Below are 27,432 nucleotides of genomic sequence, written 5' to 3'. Positions count from 1 at the left end.
AGTAGTGGAGCATGTTAGATGCTCTCTACAAGATGCTCTACAATGTTAGATGCTTATACGAGCACAGGCTGTATTTTTCTCAAAGGGAATGGAGAGAGGAGGCCCTCTCTGCTCATTGCAAAGTATTTTGTCAGTGCGATTGATTGCTGCACAAGCTGGAGTGTGTGTGTGCATGGAGCTATTTCTATGGCCTATTTCTCAGGTTGATGGATGCATGCCGCCATACTCTCCTTAAATCATGCGCATTCCCCCAGCTCTCCCCCACCTCCATCTATTCCGTTTGGAATTCCTTATATGAAATTTAGCAGCCTGAATAGCCCTGATTAGCCTGATCTTGTTAGAGCAAGGCAGCTAAGCCACATCAGCCAGGAGCAGCATTTGGACAGGAGACCACCAAGGGAGGCTGAAGTTGCTATGCAGAAGCAGACAATTGGAAGGGAGATCAGGGTTGCTAGGCAGAGGTTGTCTTGAAAAGCCCATGGTCTTGGGGTCATGATGAGTCAGTTGCGACTGGAAGGAAGATCAGGGTTACTATGCAGAGGAAGGCACTGGCAAACCACTTCTGCTCATGTCTTGGAAACTTCATGGTCCTGGGGCCACCGTGAGTCAGTTGCAACTTGAAGGAAGACCAAAGTTGCTATGCAGAGGTTGTCTTGAAAAGCCCATGGTCTCAGGATCATCATAGGTCAGTTGCAACTCAAAGGAAGATCAGGCAAACCACTTCTGCTCATGTCTTGAAAACTCCATGGTCCTGAGGTCGCCATGATTGCAACTTGAAGGAAGATCAGGGTTGCTATGCAGAAGTAGGCACTGACAAACTACTTCTGCTCTTCCCTTGTCTTGCAGATCCCGTGGTCCTGGGGTTGCCATGAGTCACTTGTGACTTGATGTTACAAAGTCATACAAAGTATGTGGGAGACTGACCTTCTTCATGCTGTGGGGAGGGAACATACTCTGCACATGTTCTAAGGCATTTCCCCCTTTTCTTTTAAATAATTACTTAATTCCAGGATTGGCTCTTGCTAAGCTCGCTTCATGGTGTGGCAAGGCCTTCTGCACGTGCTCAAGGACACATGTTCACGCTATGGCTTCAATGCGCATTATTCAGTAGTGTGAGAAGACATTCTATATTTGCCCAAAGCCCCTCTGTTGTTTCTTTTTATGATTACATTTTTTCTGGGCTGGCTATGGCCTAACTGAGGGAGGGAGGGAGGGAGGAATTCTGATGATGCCTTAATGGTGTCCATTTGGCTTTCTTTAAATTCAGGGGTGGCTCAGGCAATGGTTGCTCTTTGCACATGTTCAGCCACTCTTTCTTCCTTTTTCAATATATATAGTTTGTGTGTGTGTGTGTTCAAAGGTGGTTTGCCATTGCCTGTTTCTGCATAGCAAGCAATCCTGGGTTTTTTTTGTGGTCTCTCATCCAAGTACCAACCAGGACTAAGCCTGTTTAGCTTATGAGACCTAATGAGACAGGGCTAGTGTGGCCCACTCAGCTCAGGACAAGAAACTGCCTGCCATTACCTAACTCCAGGGCTTTTTTTTAGCAGGAATGCACAGGAACGCAGTTCCGGCTGCTCGGCGTCAGAGGTGTGGCCTAATATGCAGATGAGTTCCTGCTGGGACTTTTCTACAAAAAGCCTGGTGGGAAACAATGGCTATGTCAGGGGGTGTGGCCTAATATGCAAATGAGTTCCAGCTAGGCTTTTTCTACCAAAAAAGCCCTGCCTAACTCTGCATCCTGAGTGACCCAGGATTTCTCTGAAGATCTCCCATCCTAGACAGGCTCAACCCTGCTTAGCTTCTGAGGCCTGATGAGATCAGGCTCTCCACGCCAGGGAAAAGGGGCTTTACAAAGGGCTTTTTTTTTTAAACCAGGAACGCAGTTCCGGCTGGCTTGGCGTCAGGGGGTGTGGCCTAATATGCAAATATTAGCCAGTTTGGTGTAGGGGAGGTTCTCCGCTAGTGTTCCGATGTATTTTTTTAAAAACCAACACCCTTCGTATAAATGGGCTTTGTACATCAGGGATGGCAGTGGCTAAACCAAACTGTGGAAGGGAGGCACTCTGCACATGTTCTGATGTGCTTTTAGAGTTTGATACTGGCCCAATGCAATTTTTAAAAATATTTTTTATATGTTGGCTTTACGAGGGTTGGGTTGGAATACCTTTTGCACATGCACAGTAGTGCTTTTATATATACACAATCTCAATCGGTTTTTAGTCTCGGGAAAGGCGCTTTGAAGTGCATGCCAAATGCACCCTTTTTATTTTTAAAAAGCCTTCCCAGCCGGCATCCCTATCGGGAAACGCGCCGTTTGCGCGTGTCCTTGGCCACTTAAAGAAACCCAGACTGCCTGGGCGGCTTCTCCTCCGGCCGGGGCCCTTTAAGCGGGGCGAGGAAGGAGGGCGGGCGGCAGGCAGTGGGAGGAGACGGGGGCCGGCCTGGAGCCAGTGCCGGTGGCGCCCTTTGCTGGCTGCGGCGGCGCTTCGGCTATGGTGCGGAGGGGGGGTTGCGCTGCTGCTGCTCCCGCCGCCCCGCCTGCCTGCCTGCCGCCGCCCGTTTCCCCGCCCTCCCTCTCGCCGCTTCCGAGGCTGCTGGGCGAAGACGGAGCCTGGCAGCAGCAGGACCCTCCAGACCGCCGGCGGCAGCAGCAGCCTGAGCTGCCCCTCGTGCCTCTCCGAGCCCGGTAAGCGCGGCGCCCTCGCCGATCTCCCCCTCCTGGCAGATTTCTTTTTTGCTTTCAATGGAGCGGCAGAGCCCGGCTCGCTTCGGCTCGCCTCGCCTGGCGCGGGTGTCTCCTTTCAGGGGCTCCTTATTTTAGGCTCTTGATCTTGGCGCTCGCCGGAGAGAGGGAGGCGGTGGGTGGCTGGCAGAGCAGCTATTTGGAGAAACTGAACCTCCCCCCCCCCCCCTCACCCCTCCCGCATCCTCTCTCTCTCTCCCCTTCTCTCTCTTTCTGGCTTCTTGCAGTCCTTGTTTTTTCTGCCCCGTCGCTGCTGTGTCGGCTTGCACGTGCGGATTAGTGTGTGTGTGTGTGGTTGCGTGCGTGTATGTTTGCTTCGGCGACGTTGTGCTGCGTTCCTGCAAAGACCAGAAGGCGTGGGTGTTGGTGTGTGAAGACAGCCCCCCGGCGGGGAGGACAGGGCATATGCACGGATCAAACCCCCCCCCCCCCCCTTTCATTGTCGTTTGCAAATTTGGTGGCGGACCGTAAGGTCACACCTGACTTATGGCGACCCCCGGCGGGTTTTCAAGGCAAGAGATGTTCCGGGGGGAGGGGGGGTGGCCATTGCGCCTTCCTCCGCCTCGCGACACTGGACTTCCTTGGAAGTCTCCCATCCAGATAGTAGCCAGAGGCCGCCCTGCTTAGCTTCCGAGATCTGATGAAGACTGGGCTAGCCAAGTCGGGGCAAATTTAGTTTTGCCTTAAAGAGAAATGGGTTTGAGGCTTGGGAGCATTCTGTTGCATATGGATATGCACTGCACGCCCGGTGGAGAGGTCAGCCCTTTAGGGAAAAGAGCCCTCCCTCTCCTCCCCACATGCCGCTTTGGGTTGTGCCCTTTAGTGGCATTTCTCACTCTTTGCATCCTGAGCCACCAGGAGTGCAGTGGGTCTGTGTGCATGCACATCTGTCTGCGTGGGAGAGATTCCCACCCTCCCCTTTCCAGGACAGATTACAACGCTGTAGGTACACAACGCTAGTTCAGCATTTCCGCAGCCAGTGGACGGATTTCCAAAGCATGGACGGATTTCTCAAGAATATTTCATGTTTTTCTTCTCCTTATAGTAACCATCATTAAAACACACACAGGGAAACCTAACGCAGCCCTTGCATGAGATATTTATTGTTCAGGTGGATGGACTCTGCTTCCTATCGCACCGGAGTGAGCAAATGGACCATTGTGAAGCAGATCGGCAGCGTGGTGACTCCCATGATTTGCGGTGACACTCCTCCGCAGCTGTGGCTGACCCCTACCTGCTCTGGCCGCATTTCACACCTGGTGTCTGCTCATGTGTGTGATCTGCTCTGGATTGGCTGGACAATGACTGGATTGCCTTCTTCCCTCCCATCACCTTCTTTTTAATCAATGGACCCAGATTTCCTTCCTTCTAGTGACTCACAGGTGCTTATTGTGCCTGCTGTAGCACGCCATGTCCTTCCCAGATATGAGACTAGCCCCCCCCCCAATACAGTAGCGTCCTGCTGACCCTTCCCCTCCCCCGCTTTTCAGTGCACACCTTGTTGCATTATTTATTTCTAGCAAAACGCCTGTCATTATGATGGGTGGAATATGTGCGCTGCGAGGATGTGTGTGTGTGTGTTTGTGCGGCCGGTGCATCTCTTGTGGGCTTTGTGCATAGAAACACGTTGCATCCCCTTACGAGAGTGTCTCAGAGGCGGAGGGCACTGCTGTCTGCTGCGTGTGGCTGGGACCCTCCCCCCTGCCCCAAGAATCAAGCCTGTTTCTACAGTATGCCTCCCCCCCCACCCCGTTCCGTTACTTGGAAACCATTGAGTGTGTTGGAATGTTGTGAGCCACCACAAAATATTACGGTGTGGATGTCATGTGCTTTGGAGCTAGCCTGATGGAATTAGGCCTCTGGGTTTGTGGGGAACGTTTTGTACGCTTGTTTAGGTTGCCCTTTAAATGCAGGGAGATGGTAGACCGATAGCCATAGTGGGAAGCCAGGAAGGGGCCGCTTTATCTTTGCAAGCAGCTGAGCTGTTGCCCATTGAAGAAGAGGGTTGCTCTCCTGAGATCGATCAGGGCTGCTAGTCTTGGACGGAAGATTAATCCCTCCTCCCCATTCACTGCTGCAGATGCATCGCTCCTGTCAGGTGAGTTTATAGATGTACGCATTCATTCATTTTATGAACTGGGTGATTAAGACTCCACGCTAGCATGAATGGTTCATGCAAAGGTTCCCTCACCTAGCGTTGTAATGGAAGGTAGGGTGCCAAAGGGAAGCATCCCTTTGGCAAGGGCATGAAATACTTTACTCTCTTTTTTTTAAAGCATTGATTTGGAGCTGCTAATTTCTTGCATTGTTTAAATGGCTTTTGCAAGAGGCATTACCTGTAAGCCGTGTTTGAACGATTCAGGGAATGCATTTGTAGCTTGCGTGTATGGACATATACCGGCGTGTAAGAGAGAGCCAGTGCACATTTTCATTTTACAAATGAAACCTGGGGATCATTTTCTGGACAAACATGGTGTTTAAATCAGATGTTCAGTGGTGCCTGCGTTGAATGTAACTTGATAATTACTTGATGCGCATATTATGCAAAATCAAGTATAAAGATTGCATAAAGATTGTACTTGCACTCTCTTTAACTTGTGAACAGTGCTATGGACAATTTTTGGTTTTTGCATGACTTCCACTATTAGGTACAGTGCTGGACTGAAGGGAAGGTGAACCAGAAGGGTTGGTCTTCTTTCCTGACCTCCTGAACCAATGCTTCCTGGGCCCCAATCTCACCGCAGGCTATCATATGAAGCTGCCTTATACTGAATCAGATCCTCGGTCCATCAAAGTCAGTATTGTCTACCCAGATTGGCAGCGGCTCTCCAGGGTCTCAAGCTGAGGTTTTTCATGCCTATTTGCCTGGACCCTTTTTAGTTGGAGATGCTGGGGATTGAACCTGGGACCTTCTGCTTACCAAGCAGATGCTCTACCGCTGAGCCACTGTACCTCACTTGCAATACCCTAGAGGGGAAAAAACCCAGATGTATTTATCTATAGTTCCTGTGAGTGCTGAATAAGGAGAGGGGGCTGTGGCTTAGTGGTACAGTACATGGTTTGCGTATGAAAGGTTGCAGGTTCCGTTCCCGGCATTCCCAAGTGACAGCAGCTGAACCTAGGAAGGACACCTGAAGCTGCCTTATACTGAATGAGACTGTATGGACCAAGGTCAGTATTGTTTACTCAAACTTGCAATGTTTCTCCAGGTGGGGGGTCTTTCTCATCCCTTACTACCAGATCCTTTTCGCTGGAGATGCCAGGAATTGAACCTGGGACCATCTGTATGCCAAACAGATGCTCTACTGTTCAGCCATGGCTCCTCACAAACACTTTTCTTTGAGATCCTGGAAAGTTTCTGGCTGGCTAGTTAGACAGTCTTGAACTAGAATGGCACAGTAATCTAACTGTTTAAGGTGGAAATGCTGAATTAGAATTCGTCAGGATATGGACAGCTGTCTTTCCCAGAGGCTGGAATACAGACTTGGGTTTCCTCATTCAGTGCAGGTGCACATAGCTCAGTCTGCCCCACCCTTTACAGGTACTAATAGCTCTACTTTATGTCACACCTTTTTTGATGAGATGTGATCTTATGGTTATCCTATTCTGCCCATCTGCCTCAGCCCACTCCATGCTCATTCTGAATGGACCAAATTCTTTTTGCTTGGCGGTTGTTTCTAACTGTTCTCCCTTGGTGACATGACCCCCAGTCTCTGTGGCTTGTAACTTTCTGATGAGTATGCGCTCTGTGCATATGTTGACGTGAGCTTTGACTCATGGATGCTTATGCTGGAGAGAATTTTGTTAAGCCTTTGTAGTGTGATAGGACTTCTATTTCATTTTATAGGAAGACAATGACCCCTCTGGAATCTGTACAAGGCAGTTTTGTGGGTTTTAGTGACAGTGGCTGGTTGGTTTCTTGGTAGGGATACTGCTGACCTAGGTGGCTTGTGCTAGCCTGAAATGGTCAGATCTTGGAAGCGAAGCAGGGCAGCCCTTGAATGGGAGACTACCGAGGAAGTCCAGGATAGCTGTGCAGAGGCAGGGAATGGCAAAGAACCTCTGAACATCTCTTGCCTTGAAAACCCCACGAGGGATTGCCGTAAATCAGGTGCGACTTAAAGGCACTTTCCACCATTATACTACCAAACTGGAATTTCATTTTTCATTGGTACAGTTTTGACACCATCGCACTAGGCCTTAATAGGCATGGGGAGCGATTCTATTATTATTATTACTATGCTATTAATTACTATAAAGTAATTGTTCCATCCTGTGCCTTTTTTTGCCAATTCACCAGTCTTTGGGAGTGAGTTGCACACCTGCCCTTTTTGGACCTTTGTTCTTTCATTCAGATTTTAGCAATGGGACTACTCCTTGTTTGTAATGTTGGGTGTTCTAGTTTCACTGTGTGATAACATCCCTCCCTGAGCTATTCGCCTGTATCTGTTCTTTGTGTTTCTTGCCAAGTGTATTCTGAACCGCAAAAGCTGATGCCACAATAAATGTAGTTTTTTCAGATGTTGGCTCTGTGTTCTTTGTTTGACGGATTAACACAGCTCCCCCTCTGGAATTGGGATAGGAATTTGAAATACGAGGAAGATCTCCTGAAGTAGCATCTAGAGAAGATGCTGGATGGCTGCTGCGTTCATTCAGTATTTTTGGCTTCAAGCGGTGGATGATCTGGCCTGCTTATTCTAAGCCTTGATGAGTGAGCTGTATGTTAGTTCACTTCCTCTATGAAACTTTAGGGCGAAGCATTTCAGAACCAGGGGGGATAGTTTTGACATCTCCATGTTTTGGTGAAGGCTCTAATCTGCTTTAAGTTTGGAGATGTATTGTCATGTGCGACTCAGTTGCATTTAAAAAAAAAATCTTATCTGAGACATGTCGTTCCTGGACAATTGAAAGTAGAAAGCCAAAACATTGATCCACCTGGCTCACTGTTCCTTCCATCAACTGGCAGCAGCTCACCAGGGTCTCAGTCTGAGACTGGCCTTTTCCCAACAACCAGCAGTGCTGGGGATTGAACCTGTGACTTTATGCATGCAGAACAACGCTCTGACACTCAGCTGAAGCCTCCCCCCAGGTAATGTCTGGAGCCTGCTGCATCTTGAAGAGAGCGCCCAGCGGTACAGCAGATGCCAGGCATTCATAAGATTCCCAATCTGGCTAGAATGAATCTCAGGGCTAAAATAATTTCCATCCTGACCTAGATGGCTCAGGCTATCATGGTCTCATCAGCTCTTAGAAGCTGCCTCCTGCTTTGGCAAGAGACTGCAGAGGCAGGCAATAAATCACCTCCAAACTTCTCTTTCCTTGGAAACCCTAAACATGTCAAACATGTGGCCCGGGGGCCAGATCAAGCTCCCAGAGGAGTCCTATCAGGCTCCCGAGCAAATCCAAAGTAGGTTTGCAACTTACAGATACACACCTGAACAACACCTAAACAGCATACTCAAGATTGCTACAGCACAGGCATTGTTGCCAGTTTTTGATGCAATAATTCAGTATGAGAGTTATCAGAGGCTGTTAAATAAACAAAATATTGCAGGAGTGCTAATGTTTTAACATCTTTTAAGTTTTTTTAAAAAAATCTTTAATTGTATTTGTGTCCGCTATCTGGCATTAGATTTTATGACACCCATGGCCCGGCCTGACAAGGTCTCATTTATGTCCGATCCGGCCCTCATAACAAATGAGTTTAACACCCCTGCCCTATGGGATTGCCATAACTTGGCTGCAACTTTGTGTGTGTGCATGCCTGACTTCTGGCAACCCCTACTTGGGCATCGAGGATGTTCAGAGAAGTGACTTGTTACAGCCTGCCTGTGCCTTCCGGTTCTGATGTTCCAAAGAGGTCTCCCATCCAAGTACTTATCAGGGTTAGCTCTGCTTAGCTTCTGAAATCTGTCGAGACTGGTCTTGCCTGACTAGGCTGCAACTTGATGGCACTTTCCATCCCCACCAGAAGGACTCCTGCCTAAGACTTCAAGGATTTGCTACCTTTCTTGAGTTTATGACTTGGTATAAGGCAGCCTCATTTGTTTATAGGAACTCTAAATTGTCCGTTGAGCTCTCTGGTGTCTTCTATTAATATTCTGATAAACAACAGTTGACCAACGGGTGTGGGGAGTTTCAGACCTTTGAGAAACAGCAGCCCTGCGAGATAAAGTAGACTGAGTATGTGGCTGGCCCATGGTCACCTAGCAGGCTTCTGTGACAGTATGGGGATTCAAACCTGGCTTTTCCGGGTTCTAGTTGTGACACTAACTGCTACACCGCAATAAGAGGTTTCATCATTTTTTAATTTTAGCTGGGGGGGGGGGGGGTGATCAGTCTCCAGCCTTGGGACTGTTTATTGGATAATTTTAAGGCTGTTTGCTGCTTATGTACTGTCATAAGAGAAGCCATGTTGGATAGAGGATGATGTGGAATTGTTTTCTATTGCCCCAGAAGGTAGGACTAGAACCAATGGGTTGAAATTAAATCAAGAGTTTCCGGCTTAACATTAGGAAGAACTTCCAGACCGTTAGAGCGATTCCTCAGTGGAACAGGCTTCCTCAGGTGGTGTGTGGGCTCTCCTTCCTTGGAGGTTTTTAAACAGTGGCTAGATAATAATAATAATAATAATAATAATAATAATTATTATTATTATTATTATTATTATTATTATTATTATTATTATTTTATTTGTATCCCGCCCTCCCCGCCGAGGCAGGCTCAGGGCGGCTCACAGACATGGAGAGTACCATGATTACAACAATACATTATACAGTAAAATACATTAAAATCCATTAAATAAATAAATTATTTAATTAATTAAAACCATTACACTTACAATTAAGGTGCTATAATACAAGACCTATTGGATGTATGTCAGATGGCTGGATGTCATTTCAAGATTCAGTCTTGAAAGGCCATTTGAAAAAGGGTGGTTTTACAGGCCCTGCGGAACTGATTGTAGATGGCCATCTGACAGCGATGAAGATCCTGTGAATTTGGAGTAGGTATTTGTGGGTTTCCTGCATTGTGCAGGGGGTTGGACTAGATGACCCTGGAGGTCCCTTCCAACTCTATAGTTCTATGATTCTAGGCCAATGTTCCATCCAGTCCAGCACTCTGTGTAATGCAGCGGCTAAAACCTAGGCGCCATCGAGAGGTCTACCAGCATGGCCATGTCTTGTCTTTAATATTGTTAATTTGTGTTGTGGTTTTGTGTTATTGTGGTTTACTTGCAAGCTGCCCTGAGCAGGGCTATGGAGAGTAAACACATTTTATTTACTGCGTATATAAAATATACTGAGTAAATATATTTTACTTTTTTCCCCCGTTCATTTTTTTGTTGTGACTTTGTTGTGGGTAACATTTCTAAAAAGGTGAAGTAAATAGTCTTGCTAAGCTGCAAAAGCCTGAAACGTTCCAGTGGACATCTGCGAAATTTGTGCAGTGCTTACAAGCGATCCGTGTGTAATGATGGGTGGTTAGGTGAGAAACAGCTTGTGAGATTCACGTGGATATCGTGTTGCTGCTGTGAATTCATTGGGTTGGGTTGGCCAGCTTGTTGACTTGTTGGTCTGTAAAATGGGTCTAAGACCTGACCTTGAAGACAGTTGGCTATAAGTTGTGCAGAAAATCCAAGACTGCTTCTTCCGGCAGCTTTTTAAGGCTTCACGGTGGCTTCCGGGTTAAGCAGGGAGTTAATTGGATTGGGGCTATCTCAAGTGGGGAGAACTTTTTGTTCTGGCAGTTTGTGCTTTAGAAAAAAAAAATCACCTTCTCTAAAATGCTTCAGGAGCCTTCGAGCTCATGACATGGAGAAAGTAAAAGTTACTGAAACAAAACAAATAATTAGTGCAGCACCTGAAGCAAAATGCAGCAAGCACTGTGATTTTTATTAGCACGGGTCGATGGCGTTACTGCTGACTTGAACTACGATTTCTAACTGCTACTGGTGTTAAATGCTACTGGCAAACCGGGCAACAATTCCATGCTGATGACTTCAGCCCCTTCCCTTTAACAGACTGCTTTTTGTTTGGCAGTTGTACAAAAAATGTCCGCCGCCGTAAGCCAAAGAGGAACATTTTCCAACTATGCCCAGCAGGGAGTGGATTAAAGTTATCTTAGCTGGAAGTCTTTCGTGCCATATTTTGCATAACTGCTTATTAAAGAGAGAGTATTGTTGGGGTGGGGGGTGCTCCCGAGTGACATCAAATAGGAGAAGAGCGTAACCAAGGGCTTCTGGGATTCCCTGAAGGGGGGGAGGCAATGCGGCAGCCCAAAGCACTCACAGACTATTCATTCACCCGGGCGTGCTTGTGCATACGCTCAGTTATCTTGGGGCTCCCTACAAGGTGTTGGTTTAATGTGCAATTTACACTCATTAGCAACAAATGTAGAAATCAAGCCGCGAACATACGCTCTATAATTTAATTTCCCAGCTTGGATATTATTAGGCAGTAGCACTGTAAAGTAACGTACACTGTAATATGAGCTTCCCCAAAATTTATTTGGCATTCCAGTAGACTCTTGGTTTCCTGTGGATCTTCTTCCCAGTGATAGAATGGATCTTCTCTCTTAGGGGCAAGGATTTAAGCGTTTTTCCACTTTAGTGCAGGATAAATATATGGAGCAGAGGTCTGTCAGTGGCTGTTAGCCACAATGTATTGATGGAACTCTCTGTCTGGGGCAGAGATGCTCTGTATTCTTGGTGCTTGGAGGGGGGGCAACAGTGGGAGAGTTTCTAGTGTCCTGGCTCCTGATGGCGCCTGGTTTTTTTGGCCACTGTGTGACATAGAGTGTTTGACTGGATGGGCCATTGACCTGATCCAACATGGCTTATGTTCTTATGTTCTTACAGTGTTTTCTTTTTTAAAAAAAATTATTACATGCATATCCATGTGCTAATTACTGTCTTCGGTCCCTGGCCAGCAGAACCCTGCTGGTAATAAGAGTGTCTAGCATCTTGGGGAAGAATCCCTTATCTGAGAAGCCACTAGGTATCTAACAAAGGGAATCTTGAAAGCGGATACCTCCAAAATATTGTTGGTCTCTTACGGTGCTACTGGAGTTGAATCTGTCTGTACTGCTGAGAATGCCACCTTGAACCTGAAGAGATAGTGTCGCTCAGAGAACAGTCCTGGAGTGATTCACACTACACTAAAGAATGTGTTTTGCAATGGGGTTTTTACTGTGTAAGAACAGCAAAAATCCCCGGCCTTGAGTTCAGCAGGAGCTCACAGGAGTGCAGCTCCTGAACCTTTCTGATGCCCCCCTCCTCCCCACCTACCTACTTTGTCCATTGAATAGTAGGTGCAGCTGCATAACAGTCCGTGCATTAGGAGAGTGGGCAGCCAGCCAGCCACTAGGAGCTTTGCCACCCTCAGCCGCCCTCATTAATACCTGGAGAAACCCACACCACCCTTTCTTCACTTCTTATGTGATTTTGGGTGGCTTGCTGGCCTTTTGACTGTGCGGGGGGAGGGGGCAGCTAAGGAGAGCCCCAGGTGAGTGAGGCTGCTTGGGCTGGCTGGATCTGCAGCTGGCCCAAACAGGCCTCGCTCACCTGGGGCTCTTCTTTCTTGTGTTGGGTTGCTTTTGGCTGATGGGGGGGGCGGTATATGCTAATGAGCTCCACCACCTATTTTTCTACAAAACAACTCCTGAAAAATCCAGCTGCAAAAATGCACTACTTAGTGTAGTGTGAATGCACCCCTTGTCAGTTTTCAAGTTGTTGTCGAGATCAGGGGCAGAAATGGCTTCTTGGATGTGATGAGCTCTCTGACCAATAAAATGATTTGGAGCAGGAACACTTGGCTAATATTTGGTTCTTGAGATGAAGCTTTTAGATACGATGAGAAGGACCCGCCTGGAAGGGGAAATCCCATTTCCGCTCTATCTCTGGCTCAGGTTTCTCTGTCCCTGCCGGCCTGTTTACTCACTGCTCTCCCTTCTCTCTGTGGCGAGGTGGGTGGGGGAGAAGAGCCCAAGGGAAACAATTCGGTTTCCTCCAGCTAAAGAGGAACCTGAAGAGATCAACTGTCCGTCATTTGAGAATGATTTTGAAGAGTGATCTTTACATTCTTCCTGGTGAGAGCCAGTTTGGTGTAGTGGTTAAGTGCATGGACTCTTATCTGGGAGAACCAGATTTGATTCCCCACTCCTCCACTTGCACCTGCTGGAATGGCCTTGGGTCAGCCACAGCCCCATAGCTAGGGGCCACGGGGGGAGGGGGCCATAGGAGGGCCATGGGGGATGGGACCATGGAGGTGAGAGCAGGAAGCTGGAGTGGCTGGGGACACCCCTCTTCCTCCCCACTGTGTGATTTATAGCCAGCCAATAAGTTGATTGTCTCACCCTTTAAATGGCTTGGGACAGGCAGTGACTGTGCTCTGGTGCCCTTCCTGTGCGCTGGAGTGGGAGGGAGAGGGGGGGGGTGTCCGGGAATAGGGGGGTGAAAGGCCCAAAAACCCTCTCAGGGGGCCAGGCCCTGTGGGCCCCTTGTTAGCTACGGGTCTGGTCAGCCATAGCTATCACAGTTGTTGTCCTTGAAAGGGCAACTTCTGGGAGAGCTCTTTCAGCACCACCCACCTCACAGGGTGTCTGTTGTGGGGGGGAGAAGATATAGGAGATTGTAAGTCGCTCTGAGTCTCTGATTCAGAGAGAAGGGTGGAGTATAAATCTGCAGTCGTCTTCTTCCCCCTCAAAAAAAAAGATTTTCCTGTAAACCTGTGGATTTGCTTCACTTTGCAGAAATGTGTGTCCTCGCCACACTGTGTGGATTTTGTGATCCATCCTATTAGATATAAGGATAATAATGACATAATTTGATCTGTCTTAGTAATCGAAGCCCTTGTTCTGCAGGCACAGTTCCACATTCTTGCCTGTTTCAGGAAGTGCCCAAATCAAAGAAGAGGAAACCCAATCTCTGCGACTCAGCATTCCATTCACATGCCAGTCATGTTCTTCTGTGCAGGCATACTGGCTCCTGTGGTATGGTGAACTTCATGCTCCAAGTTCTGACTGTCAAGTGTGCAGTGGAAACCATAAACCTTTGCAGGAGCTGGGTTATCCGTACTTGTACCATATTTTTAGCTTTCTAGGTGGCCTGAAAGTCCTTCAAAACATTGGTGGTATTATAAGGTAAACTGCAGGCACCAGCCGTTTCCGACTCTGGAGTGACAGTCGCATCATGACAGAAGGCTAGTCAACCTTGAGCCGGTTACGTGAACCCAGCTGGTTATATTGTCCTCACATATATCCATTTTGGCATATTTTACAGCATATTTATATGATAACAGGAGTCAAGGTTCCTGTCAGGCCAGAAATCCTTTTGTTATCTATGCTACCAGTGGGCTTTGGAAACAAAAGTAGAAATGTTTTGATTACAGCTCTGCTAGCCATTGCTAGGATAGTAATTGCTTCTAAATGGGGAGATAAAAGCTCACTTTCTTTATCATCCTGGCAAAATAAGGTGTGGGAATGTTTTGTTCATTGCAAAATTACTAGTTGTCATCTCATGCCTAACTACAAAATTACCAAGAAAAATTTACAGCAGTATGGTTTCCAGTAATAGCGTATTTGACTCAGCAAAATGTGGTTCCTAATGAGGCTTATTATCGGGACTTGCTATTTTTCTAATACAGACCATTCCTTAATTGTATCTTCTCTGCAGCAAATGTATATTTGTCTTTGTTTTAATGTATTGTCCTATTGGTTTGGTGTATGTTAAAAAATAAAGATTATTTAAAAAATGATTTTAAAACCCCCCAGCTTCTGCCAGGATCAAACTCAGGTCGTGAGCAGAGAGCTCGGACTGCAGTACTGCAGCTTTACCGCTCTTCGCCACGGGGCTCACTTATACTTGTCCCTGTTTCTAGAAAGAGACTCTCCAGTGACTTCCCCCCACTCCATTCCCCTAGTATTTGGGCCTCTTGGATTCTGTGTGTACCAAATTCAGCTTTCTCAGTTGTGATGAAAACACCGCCACAGTTTCAGTATTTGTGCAAGTTGGTTGATCAGCAAGATCCAAGTGCTTTTGCACACATTAACACAAGCAACGCAGAAATCGGGTGGTGCTGGCAGACCGAAACCAATTTTTGCAGTGAGTAATGTTTCATGCATGCTTCCTTTCTGCTTTTGGAGGGGGCAGGGGGGCACCCTTTGAATGGGTTTTGGGCATCTGTTGGGGGGGGGAAGATTCTTGCTTACTCCACATCTGGACAAATTCCTAATAGGGCAGTGGATAAAGAATCCGAGAAGGGTTTACATCAGTTCTCTGGACAAATGTTTTCTAAGCTTTGAATGACAGACGGAGCCTTCAGCCAGTCTGGGCAAGAAATCAAAGCTTGCATTTAGCAGGCCACTGGTTCAAGGAGGTGGCGTTGTCTGTTGAATGGGAAGACATAATACAGCCATTTAGAAGGTATTAAAAAAAACAAAACAAGACCAGGAGAGAACAGAGACAGCCAGTCTGATGTGGTGTGTTTATGTTCCATCCTATAGATCTCCGTTAGGCACACTTAAAAAGGAGCTCTGTTCTTCTCGAATTTGGCCAGAGATGGGGGAGGGTTTCTTTATCCCCTGCGTGCCTGAATTGCAACTTTGAACATATTTACTTGCAAGTGAAACCCCCAACCTTGATCTGTAAGCTGCTGTGGAAGATGAAGGGTGTGCCTATTTGGAGACAGAAAGCAGGGATGGGCTTAGCTCTTGGGCCCCCGGGGCAGCTCTCTGGGCCCCACCACTGCCAATATCTATGCCAGGGGTGGCCAGACTGTGGCTCTTCCACATATATTGTGTGGCTTTCAAAGCCCCCACTGCCCCATCAGCTGAGTTGGAGAAGACATTTCTCTCTTTAAATCACTTTGCCAAGACAGCCAGCGGCTTGGAGAATGCATTTAAAGTTCAAGTTGTTTTCTTTCCATCTCTCTGCCCTCCCTATTGATCTTCCTTCCTTCCTTCCCCCTGTAGAGAGCCAATTTGGTGTATTGGTTAAGTGAGCAGACTCTTGCAGCTGCTGGAATAGCCTTGGGTCAGCCATAGGCCTCGCAGAGCTGTCCTTGAAAGGGCAGCTTCTGGGAGAGCTCTCTCAGCCCCACCCACCCCACAGGGTATCTGTTGTGGGAGAAGAAGATAAAGAAGATTGTAAGCCACTCTGAGACTCTGAAGGCGGGGTATAAATCTTCCTTCCTTCCTTCCTTCCTTCCTTCCTTCCTTCCTTCCTTCCTTCCTTCCTTCCTTCCTTCCTTCCTTCCTTCCTTCCTTCCTTCCTTCCTTCCTTCCTTCCTTCCTTCCTTCCTTCCTTCCTTCCTTCCTTCCTTCCTTCCTCTCTCAAATGTCTGACATTTATTCTATGTGACACTTACATTAAGCAAGTTTGGCCACCCCTGATCTATGCCATTTCTGGGGTTGCAGTGGGTGGCGGTGGGTTAAGGACAGCAACTGGGGCAATCCGCTGATGGACAGGGGCCCCCTTCAGACAGCCCCGCAGCAGCCAGCCCCTATCTGGAAGCCTCTCCATACCCAGTGATTAGAGGAGCTGGAAAGAGCCTCAACTCCCAGAAGAGGAAGATGAGGGTCTCTCCCTCTGTGCTCCCCCTGGGGTAGCCCCAGGTAGGTGGGTGGCAGTCACTTCTGGCCCCATCCTGGACTTTTGCCCAGGGCTCCCAAAGCACTAGAACATAAGGAAAGAAGGTATGGTTTTATACCCCATTCTTCACTATCCAAAGGAGTCTCAGAATGGCTTGCAATCATCTTCCCTTCCTTTGCCCACAACAGACAGACACTCTGTGAGGCACGTGGGACTAAGAGAGCTCTGAGATACCTGTGACTGGCCCAAGGTCACCCAGCTGGCTTCACGTGAAGGAGGAGTGAGGAATCCTACCCGGTTCTCCAGATTAGAGGCTGCCACTCTTAAGCCCAACACCAAACTAGCCATGTTAGGTTAGACCAATGGCCCAACCTGTCCAACACTGTGTCACAGGGTGGCCAAATCCTGGGTGCCATCAAGAGGTCCATCAGTGGGGCCAGAACTCCAGAAGCCCCCTCAGCGTGACCCTCCCCCCAACAACAAGAATACTAAGACCAGCCCTAAGCAGTACTAATTCTAAGACTACCCCTGATGGAAAGGAAGGGATAGAACTCTTTTAAATAAGTAAAAGTAGACCTTGACCTGGCCACCTCCTGTCTGTAGAAGAAGATATTGGATTTATATCCCGCCCTCCACTTGGAGGGGTCTCAGAGCGGCTCACAATCTCCTTTACTTTCCTCCCCCACAGACACCCTGTGAGGTGGGTGGGGCTGGAGAGGGCTCTCAGAGCAGCTGCCCTTTCAAGGACAACCTCTGCCAGAGCTGTGACTGACCCAAGGCCATTCCAAGCAGGTGCAAGTGGAGGAGTGGGGAATCAAACCCGGTTCCCCCAGATAAGAGTCCGCGCACTTAACCACTACACCAAACTGGCTCTCAACTGGTTTCCAGAAACTTCTTTGGGAGCCAGAGCTGGGTCATAGCTCCATCGGTAGGCACTGTGCCAGTGGCAGGGCTCCCATTATACATTAGGAGGCATCTATCAATCACGGTTTAATGGTTGGTGGTATAGTGCATAGGAACATCAGCATACGTTTTACATACCAAACCACAACGTTATTAGGTCCAGGTTGGTTTTGTTTTTCAAAACTCTTACTTGCTTTGGGGGCTTATAGAGGCAGATAGCAAATAAAGTTAATGAGAAAGAGAGCGCTGGAGGCTTGCAAAGAGAAAAGTGGCCCAGGTGGTATAATTGGGGCTCCAGGGGTCTCTTGGCTCAGACCCAATTAGGGTTGGAAAAATCCTGGGGATTTGTGTGTTGAAGTCTGGAGTGGGTGGGGTTTGAGAAGAAGAAGATTGGATTTATACCTCACCCTTCACTCGGGAGTCCCAGCGCAATTTACAATCTCCTTCCCTTCCTCTCCCCACATCAGATGCCCTTGTGAGGTAGGTGGGGCTGAGAGAGCTCTGAGAGAACTTGGGACTGACCCAAGGTCACCCACCAGCTGCATGTGGAGGAGTGGGGAATCAAACCCAGTTCTCTTTAAACCACTACATCAGACTGGCTCTCAAGCTGGTAGGGGATGGACCTCAGTGTGGTGCACTACCGGAGAGCCATTTTCTGCAGGGGAGCTGATCACTGTAGTTAGGAGGTCAGTTGTAAAAGCAGGAGATCTTCAGGCCCCACCTGGAGGTTAGCATCCTTAGACCCAGTCATTGGTGGTATGTAGTTGCTGCTTCCATTGCCTGGGTTCAGACACAATGTCCCCTGCATTTCTGTGGCTCAGCTTTGAGTTGCTCTTGACTTCCCGACAGCCCTTCATGGTAGGACCTGAGTGAGCCAGTCTGCCCACCCCTCTTCCCATGGCTTCTGATGCGTCATTTGTATCAAGAAGAAGATGAAGATGATGATATTGGATTTATATCCCGCCCTCCACTCTAAATCTCAGAGTATTAGAGCGGCTCACAATCTCCTTTATCTTCCTCCCCACAACAGACACCCTGTGAGGTGGGTGGGGCTGAGAGGGCTTTCACAGCCGCTGCCCTTTCAAGGACAACCTCTGCCAGAGCTATGGCTGACCCAAGGCCATTCCAGCAGCTGCAAGTGGAGGAGTGGGGAATCAAATCCAGTTCTCCCAAATAAGAGTTCGCACACTTAACCACTACACCAAAGTGGCTCTCTGTATTTGTGTACCCCACACTGTACAGCCGTGCTTCTGAACAGCCGCTTGTTGGAAAGCTTCAGATCAACTGATGATTTCCTCATCCCCGGTGCTGTGCTGTCAAACAGCTTCATGCTTGGTGGGTGGCAGGGAGGTGGTTTCCAAGTCCCGTCGGCTGTGATCAGGGAGCTGCCTTGAGATGGGGGGGGGGGGGGGATGCTGGCAAGCAGGGAGCAAGCTGGCGCGCTGAAGAACCCGATGTGATTCACGCTTTGAACGAGAGAGACAAAAGGCTCACTTGCACGGCCCGCTGGGTGCAAGACAGAGGCGCGACTGTCTGCTGAACTGGGAACAGAATTGCGAGTGGCGGGTGCAAAAAGGAAAGGCTTGGATTTCCTTGGAGAACCATGGTAACGGGGTCGGGCAGCCAGGGCCTGCAGCAAAAGTGAATTTTAAAAGAAGACCCTCCCCCCCCCTCCGCTTTTTTATATTCTCTTTTGCCTCCTCTCTGACTTTCCCTTCTCTGTTTGACCCTGTCTGCTTTCTGTTCTTTTGGCAATGGGGCAGTCTGGATCTGGGAGGTGTTTTTGTTGGGGGACAATTCCCATTCAGAGGGATCTTTCCTTTCTCTTGGAAGTTTCTCATAGACTGAGCTGGATTAACAAATAGGCCAAGTAGGCACTGGCCTTCGGGCCCCCACACCTTTAGGGGCCCTGGGCTGGCCCCGCCGCCAGTTTCCCCCCTGCTTGCAGCCCTCCCAGCCTGCATGTACAGCCAGCAACTGAACTGCTCTTTGCCCAACTTGCCTGGTGCGGCTGCTGCTGACATTGTCACCACATTTGCCTCTCTCTGCCTCTCCCCTGCCTCTCCCCTGCAGCTTAAGAAGGTGCCTGCAGGCTGCAGTGGGGGGGGCATGGGTGGCATGGCGGGTGCTCTGAGATAATCTGCGAGGGGACCCCCAAGATTTTGACTGCCTAGAGGCCACCCCAGGGTTTAATCTGGCACTGCTCATAGAGGGCAGATAGTCATGTGTTAGTTTTGGAAGCAAGCAGGCTGTTCCAACAGCTTAGGTCTTGTCTCATGCAGCAGCCTAGAGATGGTGAGTTCCTGAAGCGGTGGTGTGGGCTGTATCACGTCAGGTGCGATTTTTGAATGCTACCGTCTTGTAGGAAACTTGCATATTGCAGGGGAGAGATTCTGCACCAGCTTGCTTCAGTTTCCTAGTTGCAGGGAGATTTGGGCATAGGAAGGTTCCCAAATGGGAATTTTTCCACCTGCAATCTGAAGTAGGTACTGTCGCTGTATTGCATCAGGACTGTACCACCTTCATCGGTCTACTCTTGCAGCACAGACCAGAATACTTCTCTCGTTACTGGCCGGTCTCTTTCCCCATTTTTTTCCCTGCCTAGGAGCCTGGGGGAAGCCAGTCTCAAACCAACTCACTGCATACGGAGTCCATATAGATGATCATTTGACCATGCATTTGCACTCCATGTAGAAAAGATTCCCATTACCCCCTTGGGGGGACAGTACAGATGGTCAAACTACCCTGGTGTGGAGAGGTCACTGCAGTCCGAGCTCTCTGGTCATGACCTGAGTTCGATCCTGGTGGAAGCTGGGTTCAGGTAGCCGGCTCGAGGTTGACTCAGCCTTCCATTCTTCCGAGGTCGGTAAAATGAGTACCCAGCTTGCTGGGGGGGAAAGCGTAGATGACTGGGGAAGGCAATGGCAAACCGCCCTGTAAAAAAGTCTGCTGTGAAAACATCATGATGCGATGTCACCCCAGTGTCAGAAACGACTGGTGCCTGCACAGGTGACTACCTTTATCTTTTACCTTTTTATGGGTTTTCCAAGCTGGTTCTCCTGCAGGGGAGAAAAGATCAAGTGGAGAGCATATGGAACAGTTCTAAACCACTGGACGGATTTAATATATAAAAATATAGTACAGCAGGTGCGTACTCTGGCTTCTCTTCACATCACATAAATCTTTTGCCTTTTACAGCAGATGCCAAGAAGTGATCCTGGGAACCATGCAGAGCTGAGCCATAATGTTACAGGGTTACTGTAATGATCTGAATGTGTGAATCAGGGGGGATCGAACATGCAGCCTGGGGGCCAAATGAGGCCCCCAGAAGGCTCTTATCAGGCTCCTGAGCAACTGGCTGTCATCTGCTTCCTTCTCCCTCTCTCTTGTTTCATTCTGGATCACAGCTTGCTTTGCAAGGCTTGCTGAATCACACAGGAGCTACAGAGCAAAACCTCTCTTTTCTGCATTTGCTGAGGCTCCTCCCTTGGGGAGGAAGGGGGAGAGGGAGAGCTTGCTTTGCCAGGCTCTCTCAATTGCACAGCAGAGCTACTGAGCCAAGCCTCTCTTCCTTCTATTGGCCGAGGCCCCTCCCCCTCCTGGTCCCCTGGGGAAGGAAGGAAAGAGCCAGAGCTTACTTTATCCAGTTCGCTGGAAAGCACCTTTAAGGCCATATGTGTGTTGCACGCTGGGACGTGCCTTTCCACAGTCTCTGCTCATTGTTTTAATGTTTTAAGTTTTTTTTTAAATATTTAATTGTGTTTGTCTGTGTCCTTTATAAAGTTTATATCTCTGCTATTTAATCTTAAATAGGCCTGGCCTGGCATGGTCCGGCCCAATCTGACAGGACTCGGCCCAACAAAGTCTCATTTATGTCAGATCCAGCCCTCATAACAAATAAGTTTGACACCCCTGTGTAAATATTAACTGGTGCACATGAAGGGGTTCTGGGCACCTGCAGAAAATCTTTTCCATCATCCCTGCTCCTGAGATTCGAAGGTGCGTCTCCTAGTTGGGCTTTGTTTACTGTTATTTTTTAAAGGAAGCCTAGTACTCTTATTTTAGGAAAGTGGTACAGTCTTGATTTAAGGACTCCAGTTTGTGGGATTACTCCAGTACTCCTCCTTCTGGCTTGCAAAAACATCTCCACATAATGAAATTTTGCATCTTGCAGCACTGCAAGATTCAATTTAAATAGCATGATGGGAGATTGTTCAGATTCAAAAGCCCGCTGGAGCATTAGGGATTTCTTTTCTCTTGCCATAGCGGCAGTCTTAGCCATGGGGGCTTTTAGGACAACTGTCCTGGGGGGAGATCCTGCTGAGAGCTCCTATGGCTCTGGAGCCAGCTGCTCCAAGCCTGGAGCCCCCACTAGCGACCCCCTGTCCTGTCCGAATGTCAGACAGTGAGGGAAGGAGAACAATGAATGAACTGTCATGCATGGGCAAGGGGGGACCAGCCTACAGTTGATCCATCTCCCTTCCCACCTGAGTGCTTCTGGGTCCCCTCCTTGTGTTTGGCCCAGGGCCCAAGAGTGCCCTTGTCTCACTGCAGTGGAGGCTTCTCTTGACTGTCTTCCTCTGGCCCTAAGCAAGAGAGACTAGCCACCTTTTCCTCTGCCTTTTCATGTCAGAGGCTGTTGAAAGAGAGCTTTGCTTCGGAAGTGCTGACATATCACTAATGATCTTTATCTGCATTTCTAAGTGTCTCTTCCCAGCTTGAGTCCAAGAAGGAGTTTTGTTTTTTTGAATGGCTGCAGGCCTGATACTGATTAAAGGGACCTGCCATATGTGTGTTCCTCGCTGGGACGTGCCTTTCCACAGTCTTTGCTCATTAAGGACATGTGGTTCTCTTGATGTTGCCTCCCTCCCTTACTGCTGGATCTTGACCTGTCATCTCCAGGGTTTCAAGCTGGCTTGACTTCTTTTGCATCTGTCGCTTTGGCTTTGTGTCTCCTGGGCAAACTGGAAACTGGGATGTGTGTGCTTCGGCCTCTCTGAGCAGTGGAATTTGATAATGGAATTTCTAGAAGTGACAGGGACAGGGCTTTTTTTTTTTCTTTTTTTTGTAGAAAAAGCCCAGCAGGAGCTCATTTGCACCTTAGGCCACACCTCCTGACATCACCATTGTTTCACACAGGGCTTATTTGTAGAAAAAGCCTGGCAGGAACTCGTTTACATATTAGGCCACACCCCCTGACATCACTATTGCATATTAGGCCACACGCCCTGACATCACTATTGTCTCACGCAGGGCTTTTTGTAGGAAAAGCCCAGCAGGAACTCATTTGCATATTGGGCCACACCTCACTATGGCATATTAGGCCACACCCCCTGACATCACTATTGTCTCACACAGGGCTTTTTATAGGAGAAGCCCAGCAGGAACTCATTTGCATATTGGGCCACACCTCCTGACATCGCCATTGTTTCATGCAGGGCTTTTTGTGGGGGGAAGCCCATCGGGAACTCATTTGCATATTAGGCCACACCCACTGACACCAAGCCAGCCAGAACTGCGTTCCTGTGTGTTCCTGCTCAAAAAAAGCCCTGGGCAGGAAGAAACCTACTCTGAGGCTGGAGGCCAGTACTCATGGGCAAACTGGCTCTTTAGTGGTCTGGGAAAGTTCCCAGTGGGCTGTTGCCCTGAAGGGCCACAGACAGCTAGAAGTCAAGTCCTTTCACTCCACAGGGGCTGCTGTGCTCTGCTCCGGGGCTATTTTAACTTCCCATCTGCCCCTGCAGGTTCCAGGGGAAGAGCTGTGGCTCAGCAGCAGAGCATCTGGTTGGCATGCAGAAGGTCCCAGGTTCAATCCCTGACATTGCTAGTTAAAGGACCAGACTGCAGGTGATGTGAAAGACGTGAGGCCCCGGAGAGCTGCTGCCAGTCTGAGTAGACAATACTGACTTGGATTGACCAAGGGCCTGATCTGGTGCAAGGCAGCTTCCTGTGTTCAACAGAGTTGTGAGTGCTTTGTGAAAGGCATCACTGTTTGTAAGTTGCCAGCCTCCAGCTAGAGCCTGGAGTTCTCCTGGAATTACAGCTGTTTTTCAGATGTGAGAGATTGGTTCCCTTGGGGGAAACGGCAGCTTCAGAGGGCAAACTCTATGGTGTACTGTATATTGTAGGTGAAATCCCTCCTGAGGTTCCCCCCTCCGCAGTCACCTCCCCCAGACTTTCAGGAATTCCCCAGTCCAGAATTGACAGCTCTGTGTGCCAGACTAGAAATTGTAGTCCTAGGGACTAGGGCCTTGGTTTGCCTCAAATGGAAGCAGGAAATGGAGGGAAGCATCCTTGAGCGTCTTTGGGAGGAAGGGCGCAGGTCTCTGCATCCCTGCTCCTCGGAACTGTGAGCCTGGTGTGAATAGGACTGGCCCAAAGGAAACGGGCAGTGCAGCTACAGGGAGGAAAGGCATGCAGTGTTTTATTGCTGATGTCTAGCCTTTTAAGGTTGCTGTATTTGTAAGCGTTTGGAGGCAACGCTGTCTCCTCTCACCCTTGAAATCAAAGCCATTAAGAGCCAGGAAGACCAGGTTTTATTGGGTGGATGGGGGGAAAGGGGGGGCTAAGCACAGCTGTCAGCTCCCATCTCACCACTGCTCTTTTATCAGCTGTTCCTCTCTGCCCTTCCGGGCAACGCCTCCAGCTTCCCTCCGCACACTAAGCAGCGCCTGCTTTGAATTGAAAGTCAGCTCTTTGCTAGCTGATCATTTGCTCTCCCAGGTATTAAATTCTGTACTCTTTGAGGGATGTATCACCATACTTTTATTTCACTGCTCTCCTGTTGTTTTAGATGCAGGGCTTTTTTTTGAGCAGGAACGCAGTTCTGGCTGGCTTGGTGTCAGGGGTGTGTGACCTAACATGCAAATGAGTTCCTGCTGCAGAAAATGCCCTGTGTGGAACAATGTTGTCAGGGGGTGTGGCTTAATATACAAATAAGTTCCTCCTGGGCTTTTTCTACCAAAAAGGCCCTGTTTAGAGGGGATGCTGTCTTTGTGAGCCTGCTTTGGCGGGGAGGGCGGGATACAAATCTAATAAACGAAACTAAACTAAATGTATTCTTTGGCAACTAAGAAGCCAGAAGCTGTTGGGAGAAATTAATGCAAAAAGCCTGTTTGCCAAATCTTTGTTTTGTCTTTGGTTTTTGAGATCATTTGGGTTTCTTTTTTTGGCAGCAAAGAGAAGTGGATGTTGGAAAGGATGCAGAGATTCGTCCAGATGTTTCTTGATATTAATGAGAGCTAGAATCTTGCTTGTAAAAAAAAAAAGTGAGTTGTATCTCTTTTGGGAGCACTCACCAGATTCTGTGGCGGATCAGACTTCAGGCTTTTGCAGCAGCATGGAAGCACACTGTGTGCACACAGACATGCGCACAGCTGGCTTCAGGAAATGAGGACAGTGTTTTAAACCGGGGCTATAAATAGCCGGCCACCTGAATAAGGATGGATTCCAGGTGACTAGGCATGGAAGCATTAACAAAAGTTGCCTCTCCTTTCCTTTTGAGGTCGTGTCAGCAGGGTCTTATTGTGGGCAGAAACCCTGCTGAAAAGTTCGGAGGGCTAGTCGCTTTCGCAGATAATGTGTAAACCCTGCCTGAACCAAAACACAGGTAGTTATTTTAAGACCTTTGTTGTGTGGGGAGAATGTGTGGTTGGAAGGTGGTGAAAAATTCCATTACGTTGCAGCCTACTTAGGTGACCCTGTCGGGTTTTCAAAGCAGGAGACCAACGGAGGTGGTTTGCCATTTCCTGCCTCTGCGGAGTGACCTGGGCTTCCTTGGTGGTCTCCCATTCAAGTACTTAACTAGGGCCAACTCTACTTAGTCTGATGAGATCAGGCCAGCCCCGGTCATCCAGGACACAGCACAGATGACTAGAAGCACTTTTGCATTGCCTGCCTCTGCAGAGCAACCCTGGACTTCCTTGCTGGTCTCTCATCCAAGTCATAATCAGGAACGATACTGCTTAGTTCCTGAGATCTGACAAGATCTGGCTAGCCAGGGTTCAATTGGGAGACCAGGTTTTAAATTACGTCCCTGTCGTAGCCTTGTTAATTAATCCTATTAGGAGACTTACCTGGTCTATAGCAAAGGAGCAGAAGACCAAATGCACTAAAACTGTTGTGCACAATTTTTAAATTATTGCACTTAACTTTAATTCACATGCAGATTTAAGGTGTTCCATCTCTTTTTCTTGATGGCATACCTGGGAGGGAAAAGCTAGTTTTTTGAGTATGATATTAGTTTCAGTTTATTTCAATTTATATCCCGCCCTTCCCACCGAAGCGGCTCAGGGCGGCTCACAACATAAGATCTAACATTTTGGTTTTAAAAATACATCGATTTACAACAATTAAAACAGTAAAATAATAAAACAAATAAAACAGCGATCTGTCAGAATACTACACTACAACCTTCTATAAAGTTTCCAATGCCAGTTAGTTATAGGCCAGTCAGAAGAGGGCTGTCTTACAGGCCCTGTGGAACTGGCCAAGGTCCTGCAGGGCCCTCGCCTCTTCCGGCAGCTGGTTCCACCAGTAAGGAGCCATTACCGAAAAGGCCCTGTCCCTGGTGGATTTCAGACGGGCCTCCTTTGGCCCGGGGATAACAAGCAGATTTTGAGAGCCCAATCTCAGTACTCTCTGGAGAACATGTGGGGAGAGACAGTCCCTAAGGTAGGCAGGTCCTAGGCCATATGGCATATTAAGCACTGTGTTCATATTGCATGGGCATATGACAAAACGGTGAATGGTCTGCAAATCCCTGTGACTCTCCCACCCCCTTGTGTCCCTGTCCAAGATAGTGAAAGGCATTTCTGATAATATCTGTTGCTTGATGTTGGGGAGGGGGTAAGGGTTTCACAAGTGTGTCTTCAGATGCGTCTGGCTAGAAGAAAGACTGTGGTTACACTTAATGCTTATAAAAGCAGAAGTAGATTTCAAGCTACTAAAATCCCTTGTGATGATTGATGGTGTGTTGTAGATTATAATGAGGGTGTCGTGCTGATACTGGATACAGCATTGCTTGGGGATTAAGGGGTATTGCTGTGGCATGGACAAAACAGGTCTTCCGCACCTGAGACTGGGTGCCACGCTGGCAAAGACACTGCAAGACTTGATTCTTGTGTTGTGCTGGCCTGGCAGCAATTCTGGGGGTCCCCTGGAACCTTTTGTATCTGATGTCCCAGCAGTCACTTTATCAAAGAGTCCCATTATGGAAGAAACAAAAAGCCACCTTTTACTATATTTACAGCTATTGTGTTTATCCTTTTTGGTAAATTTACCTGCCTGGGATTATCCATTGGTAAATTTTAAGGGTGTGCAACATTGTAGTAACACAATGGATAATCCCTGGCAGGTAGGTAATCCCCAGCGTAATCCCCGGCAGGTAGAGAGCCCGTTTGGTGTAGTGATTAAGTGCACAGGCTCTAATCTGGGAGAACTGGGTTTGATTCCCCACTCCTTCACATGGAACTGCTGAGTGACCCTGGATCAGTCACAAGTTCCCTCAAGAGCAATTCTCAGAAGAGCTCTTTAAGCCCCATCTACCTTACAGGCAGAGCTCCCGCTAAGATGAGCTAGTGTGAGCTAGCTCACAGTTTTTTAGCCTTTGGCGCTCACATTTTTGTCTTAGCTCAGGAAAAATTGCCTCAGAGCCAACCAATGTATGCATTCACTCACAACTTTAATGCCAGTAGCTCACAAAGTAGAATTTTTGCTCACAAGAATCCACAGTTTAGAGGGAGTATTGCTCACAGGGTGTCTGTTGTGGGGAGGGGAAGGAAAAGGAGATTGTAAACTGCTCTGAGACGCAGAAGAAACACCAAGATTACTGCTAGTGTGCCAAAAAGCCATAGGTGGATAATCCATAGCAAGTAGCTTCAGCAGGAGATGGTATTTCACACTTGCAAATGGACGATGGTGGACGATGGCAAATGGGTTTTCCAGGGGAATCTTGACCTGCAGCCCAGATGGAGCCAGTTTGGTGTAGTGGTTAAGTGTGCAGACTCTTATCTGGGAGAACCGGGTTTGATTCCCCACTGCTCCACTTGCATCTGCTGGAATGGCCTTGGGTCAGCCATAGCTCTGGCAGAGGTTGTCCTTGAAAGGGCAGCTGCTCTGAGAGTCCTCTCAGCCACATCCACCTCACAGGGTGTCTGTTGAACATGAACATATGAAGCTGCCTTATACTGAA

The 27,432-nt window shown here is 48.2% G+C and overlaps 1 protein-coding gene across 1 annotated transcript in view; it reads left to right on the top strand.

Annotated features, from left to right (window-relative positions):
* The first annotated feature begins 2,474 nt into the window (after nucleotides 1-2,474).
* The window catches only part of SH2B2 (SH2B adaptor protein 2), a 59,614-nt gene continuing 34,656 nt past the window's right edge, over nucleotides 2,475-27,432 (top strand). Inside the window, exon 1 of the mRNA XM_060259292.1 lies at nucleotides 2,475-2,689. The gene's annotated coding sequence lies outside the window, so the exon portion shown is untranslated. The remainder of the gene's footprint in view (nucleotides 2,690-27,432) is intronic.

This window comes from Heteronotia binoei, chromosome 18, assembly GCF_032191835.1.
Source record: "Heteronotia binoei isolate CCM8104 ecotype False Entrance Well chromosome 18, APGP_CSIRO_Hbin_v1, whole genome shotgun sequence".
NCBI lineage: Eukaryota > Metazoa > Chordata > Lepidosauria > Squamata > Gekkonidae > Heteronotia > Heteronotia binoei.
The sequence above is the reverse complement of the archived record's forward strand: the minus strand, read 5'-3'. Positions and strand labels throughout refer to the sequence as shown.